This window comes from Thamnophis elegans, chromosome 5 (genome assembly GCF_009769535.1).
Source record: "Thamnophis elegans isolate rThaEle1 chromosome 5, rThaEle1.pri, whole genome shotgun sequence".
Lineage (NCBI taxonomy): Eukaryota > Metazoa > Chordata > Lepidosauria > Squamata > Colubridae > Thamnophis > Thamnophis elegans.
In genome coordinates, this window is record NC_045545.1 from 4,070,009 (window position 1) to 4,076,923 (window position 6,915).

Here is a 6,915-nt window from a genome sequence, read left to right on the forward strand (position 1 = left end):
CAGATAAAATACATAGTATTAAAAAAAAGCAGCTGCACATCATATAATATATCATCTACCGTATATATGTAAGGTTGATAATTTCCGTATCTACAAGATTAGCTAACAATGAATTATAAATTCTAGCATATATCCAGTATTGTATAGGTTTTGCGAACTGAAGAATACTAAGTGTATTATTTCTGTGCAGAATATTTATAATTCTTATGCATCAAAAAGGAATAATATAATCGAAAACATGTTGAGGGAGTTTATAGTTCCTTTTGTATGAATCTGATTTGTAAATCTTGAGAGGCTAGGAGAACTAATTGAAACAAAAAAAAATTCTATAAAAACTGTAATAATAACATACAAAACCACAAGGATTTTAAAAGATAAAATGTTGGACAATTCATGTTATTCACTTTTGTAGGAATGATGTGTTTCAGGATTCATATTTCAACCATATTTCATCACATAATATCAATCAAAATTGGCTTAGCATCAGCCAATAAGCACTACACTGTTACATTTAAAGGTGATGGATACACCTTAAAATTATTAAACGTGCTTAAATCCTGAAGCAATCAAAGGTTGGGGAAATCTGATCTTATTGGCCGTGCTGACTAGGGCTGATGAGAATTAAAATTCAACGTTCTTCAGGATCACAGTTTCTTCATGCCATTCTAACACAAAAGCCCCTAAAAATTTTGTCTTAAAAAAAAAGAGAGTATTTGTAGCTCAGGTTGAATCATGGAGACCTTGGTGTTCATTTATCATTGTTTTCCGGGAAGCCTAGCACTCCGACAAATCAGCCATCAACAGGCACATCAAGATAAACAAAATTTACATAGGATTCAAAAGAGTCAATTAAAAAGCCCAAAGGGAACAAAACGAGCAAAAAAACACCTCCCTTTACAGGAATCAACACTCAGGTATGCAGGGATTAATACCAGGGTGATAATCAAACAGTAACCAACACTATAATCAAGGAACTGCCAAGAAGAAAACAACATCCCCACCAACAAGCCACTATATATAAACAGAAGCAAATCCATTCCTTTCTAACATTGAAGATGTTATCTACTTGGGTAATGAAACATCTGCAAGAAAACAACCAAACTCAGAGACCACTAAGAACTGCACATCATTAACCCTGATTTAAAATGCATGTTATATATATATTCCCAGTAAGGGTATGGCTAGCTGATGAGAGCTAAATAGCTTGAAATAGATCTATACTAGTCTCCCTTTATTTATTTATCAGCACAAATAAAAAAACACAAATATAACAAAGGCAACAGTAAAAATGTTGGGTTTCTGTCGTGATGGACTCTTGTGACGAGCCGATTGACAGATGATGGAAGCAGTTAGCTTCCTCCCATAATTGGGGCTTACCAGGGGTTGTAAAAATCTAATAGATACCTTTCACCCTGGCTTCACTGATAACGGATAAGAGCCTGTGGCCTAATGGCTAAGAAGTCTGCCTAGTATGTAATATAGCCCAGGTTCAAATCCCAGTAAGGGTATGGCTAGCTGATGAGAGCTAAATAGCTTGAAATAGATCTATACTAGTCTCCCTTTATTTATTTATCAGCACAAATAAAACACACACACACACACACACCACACACACACACACATATATATATATATATATATGTGTGTGTGTGTGTGTGTGTGTGTTGCATTTGTGCTGATAAATAAATAAAGGGAGACTAGTATAGATCTATTTCAAGCTATTTAGCTCTCATCAGCTAGCCATACCCTTACTGGGAATCCAACCTGGGCTGTGATATATCAGGCAGTTATATTAGCCACTAAGCCACAGGCTCTCTTCCTTTATCAGCTGGGCCAGGGAAATAGGTATGTATTGTGTCACAACCCCTGGTATGCCCAAATATGTGGCTAATATAACTGCCTGATATGTAACACAGCCCAGGTTCGATTCCCAGTAAGGGTATGGCTAGCTGATGAGAGCTAAATAGCTTGAAATAGATCTATACTAGTCTCCCTTTATTTATTTATCAGCACAAATGCAAACAAATGTAACAAAGGCAACAGTAAAAATAATGGCTTTCTGTCGTGATGGTCTCTTGTGACGAGCCGATAGACAGAGAAAGGAAGCAGTAAGCTTCCTCCCATATTTGGGCATACCAGGGGTTGTGACACAATACATACATACATACATAGTGTGTGGTGTGTGTGTGTGTGTGTGTGTGTGTGTGTTGCATTTGTGCATATATATATATATATATATTATATATATATATGTGTGTGTGTGTGTGGTGTGTGGGGTGGTGTGTGTGTGTGTATTTGTGCTGATAAATAAAAAAAAAAAAAATCTAATATCTATCTATCTATATCTATCTATCTATCTATATCTATCTATCTATCTATCTATCTATCTATATATATATATATATATATATATATATATATAGATATATATATATATATACACACACTTCTTTGTTGTATAATTTAACTCTACACTTTTTCCTCATAAATGTACCGAAGGCATTTAAGGCCAAAAAAAGGGATGTGTGCTTTGCCAAAAAAGTGAGACTTTTTAAAGTAGCCCTACACTAGTATAGCGGAGGTGCAAATCTTACTAAACCCTTCAACCAGCCTCTATTCACATGACACCTTCAGAATTGTTTAACCAGAGGCCCTTTGCAGGAATCTACACCTCATAGGAAGCTAAAATACTGTCGAGAAGATGTTTGTTGCTTTGGCAGGTGACTGGTGTCAGATTCCCTCAGGCAGAAAAGCTGAAATGAATCTCGAGAGGAATCATTAGACCCAGGAAAAAGGTCACATCATTTATAGCCTAAGAGTTACTTATATGTATTCCATAGTGTGTATTATTTCCAAATGGCTCAGTAATTTAAACAGTTGTGAAGATGCCTGATGGGCCACGAACAAACAGCATTGTTTTTCACTGTGTTTCCCTTCCCGAAATGAAATACAATGAAAGAAAAATAGACACCTTACTGGCTGATAATTGTTGTATAGTAAATTGCAACTCACTTTTGTAAATGCTAGCTGCAAAAAAAAAAAAATTAGCTGTGGGCCTTTTAAATTTTGGTCTTTAGACATCAGGTGTAGTTTATTCATGCAGTCAAGCACACTATTATCCTGTTAATTGAATGTGGTTTTTTTAAAAAATGATATGTTAGTATAAAAAACAAAGGATTAAAAGAAGAGGCCCAATGAAATCTCGCCAGACCTTTTAACTTAATTACACACTCCAAACTAAACAAACAAAAAACCAGCAAGGTTTTACTAGTTCCTCCCTTCCTTTATCCCCTATATCCATTTCAGCCCCTCCTTGGCTTTCCATCTCATTCATTTTAGAAACTCTGTGTTGGTTTTCCAAATCATTGCTTTCTTCCATCCGATTATTCATTTATATACTTGTCTTACAAAAGTAACTAACACGAGACTAGAAAGAAATATCGAAAAGATGTGTAATACATGGTTGTGGTATTTATTTATTTAGGTTTCTGTTCTAACCCCCCCTTATCCTACACCAAAGCATGCTGAGACAAAGATACTGCAAGGATTTATTAACACATAGACAGGACCTTGGCAGCAATCCAGCCTGTCAAGCTAGCCACGAAAGTTCTCCAACTTTAGTGAATATGTTGACTCCTGCAAAGGGGCGTGTGCACAATCATTCCTTTTGTAGTCTTGAGAGGAGCCTAATTACCACCAGCTGAGTGCAATTATTTCTGTAACTGCTTAACTGTTCCTTACGCCTATTAGCTCTTCATTGCTGGGCATCCAGGAACAACTCTCTTAGCTACTCCCCACTGCTCCAATGCATGACATCAGGATCACACTCCCTTGTCTCCTCCCCAACTGCTCCAAGGTTCAGACGCCTCCTGGTGGCCAACCAGCCTCTCTGCGCCCTGCTCGGAGTCGGAACCCTGTCCAGGATCCCCCACATCCTCCAGAGCCGACTCATAGGGCCCCTCGCTGTCGGAGTCGGGTGGCAGCTCCAATGGCTCCTGCTGGGCCACAACAGGTTTCCACCAAAAAAATACTTTAGATAATATTCACATACTAGAAACTAAACAAGTCTAACTTTCCCATTGGTTTTGTGGAATCCATGTGTCCATTGTCCGTCTGAAGCCATACCAGGGATAGAAACATAGAATATCAAAAATCTAAAAGTAGGGCACATAAAAACATATCTGTAAATGGATGCAATTGTCAAGAAGTAGAGTTGCAGTTTTTAAAATGTTTTTGTCATTACTGTTGTTGTTGGATAAAGGTTTTAGAAATAAAACCAGGATCCAATCTAATACCTAAGCAGAGGTGGGTTCCTACCAGTTCGCACCTATTCGGTAGAACCAGTTCGTCAAATCTACCGAACCGGTTAGAAGAGGTTCCACCAGTGGACCCGGAAAGCAGGCCACACCTACAGAAGAGCTTCCAAAATTTTTTGAAACCCACCACTGGTCCTTGGATATGATTATTCTACACTATCATGCTCCTATTTATAAAACTCAGTGCCTCTGTGAAAGGTAAGGGATGACTACTGCGTTTGTGGTGCAATCAGAATATTGTGTGTGTTGAAGTTGTTTTAACACAAACCAAAGATGCCTTTTAAAAAACAAGTTGACATCATATTCTTATGCATGCCAGTGCTGTGTGTGAGGTAATTTAAGGTGGTTTTGACAAGTGTCGTCGGCATCTTCATATCCGGTCACATGGGCGGCAAGCCATTCCCATCCAGTCACATGGGCAGCAAGCCACTCCCATCCGGTCACATGGGCAGCAAGCCACTCCCACAAAGGAGGCCACACCCACAGAGTAGATTCGAACAATTTTTGAAACCCACCACTGTACCTAAGTTAGGGATATAAAAGCCTTCAAACCATGTCTAATCTAATGAGGGGCGCTATGGCTTGAATGTTGTCTGTGATACTTCCTTAGAGTTTTGCATTTCTACCCCTCTGGCACACTGCAATGATATTTCCCATCCACACTGGGCCGTATTCCTGCCTCTCTCATCACCCGTTCTTCTCTGCGCCGCCTCTCTATGTCTCCCTATAGACATTTTAGGGATATCATGTAGCACAGGGTTGTCAAACTCCAAGCCCACGGGCTGGATGTGTCACATGGTGCCCATGCCCAATTTAGCAAAGGGCAAAAAATTCCTGATACATCATGTGAAACTGCTGTGACGATGTGAGTTTGACACCCCCGATGGAGCAGATGGAGCAGGATTGTTGGTTTAGAACAGGGGTGTCAAACTCACATCATCACAGCAGTTTCACATCTTCACATATATCAGGAATTTTATGTGACAGATGTCACATGCTGGCCACACTCACCCCATTTTAGCGAACGGAAGAAAGTTGAAATACGTTATGTGACAACAGTGTGACGATGCGAGGTTAACACCCCTGTTTTCGAAGATAGAACCACAAGCCAAAGGCTTTAATGATAAGGCAGTGTTTCTCAACCTTAGCAACTTGAAGCAACTTGAAGATGTCTGGCTGGGGAATTCTGGGAGTTGAAGTCCAGACATCTTCAAGTTGCCAAGGATGAGAAACACTGTGATAAGGAAATAGATTTCAATTGGACCTCAAGAATAATGGTGATACGAGCTTTTTCTGTAATAATACTGCCCAAGGAAGTATGAATTCTCCTTCACTGGAAATCAGAGGCTAGATGGGCAGTTGACGGAGGGGGGGGGGGCGCTGCAGAACTGATTCCTGAATGCATGTCTCAACCAGAAGTATTGTCAGGGAAAAAATCCCAAACTTTGAAAGCTTAAACTGTTGTATATATGCCAAGAGGTTATATCAATATATATTCCAGGGGTATTATTTATATTATATGCAGTAGATCATTTGCTTCTGAAATGATCATTTTCAGATTTGATTCTTTCTAATCCTATCTATAGCAAACATTCCATACAGAGGATTATGATTTTAGATGGAAAGAATGAGGATCTATGTGGGAGAAAAGGCAGTTCTTTTTCTGAATACCATTATTTTTATTACCTATTCTGTTTAGATATAGAGAATATTTGTGGGGTTTTTTTTTTCAGCCTGGTGAATCACACTTGCTATTGGCACAAATGAATCTGTTGTTCTTCTATGGGAATAAATGCATGTGATCAACCCATGGGCATCTATTTTGTTATAGCTCGGAAAAAACTCAATAGCTTTGATAAACTCTCAGTTTACATACCTAGAAGGAACTGAAATAAACACATTTTTACATATGGAAAGAAGATTATCCTAAAGTTAAGATAATCCTCCCCATCAAATAAAGTTTAAAAGTAGATTAGTAGTAAATAAAATTTATTCAGCAGGTTACCAGCTAAATTTACAATTGCCCTCTGGAACGATCTCCCCGTGGAGATCCGGACCCTCACCACCCTCCAGGCTTTCCGCAAAGCCACGAAGACTGGCTGTTCCGGCAGGCCTGGGGCTGATGAATTTCCAGCCCCACTTGAATCGTTATGACTGTTGTTATTTTTACTCTGTTTGTCTTTTGTCCTCTTTGTATCCCCTTCCCCCCTTTGGTTGTTAGCCGCCCCGAGTCCCTCGGGAGTGGGGCGGCATACAAATTAAATAAACATAACATAAACATAAACATAACATACAAAATATACAATGAAAGTTAAAAAAAAGATGAGGTAAAATAAAAACATAGCAATACGTCTCTATAATAAAAAGTGTAATATAAATTATTTAAAAAATATAATTAATAAAATCTGCAAGTACACATCTAAAACACTACAATGTATGAAAAATATATGTCACTTAACACAAAATAATACAGTTGTAGAATCTGCATATTGAATCTGAAATACTGCAAAAGTTAGCACTGATTAATCCTGTAACTATGCCTTACTGTATTTTCCTTGTGGCAACACAACATTTGGCTACTGAGCAAGTAGTGAAGGAT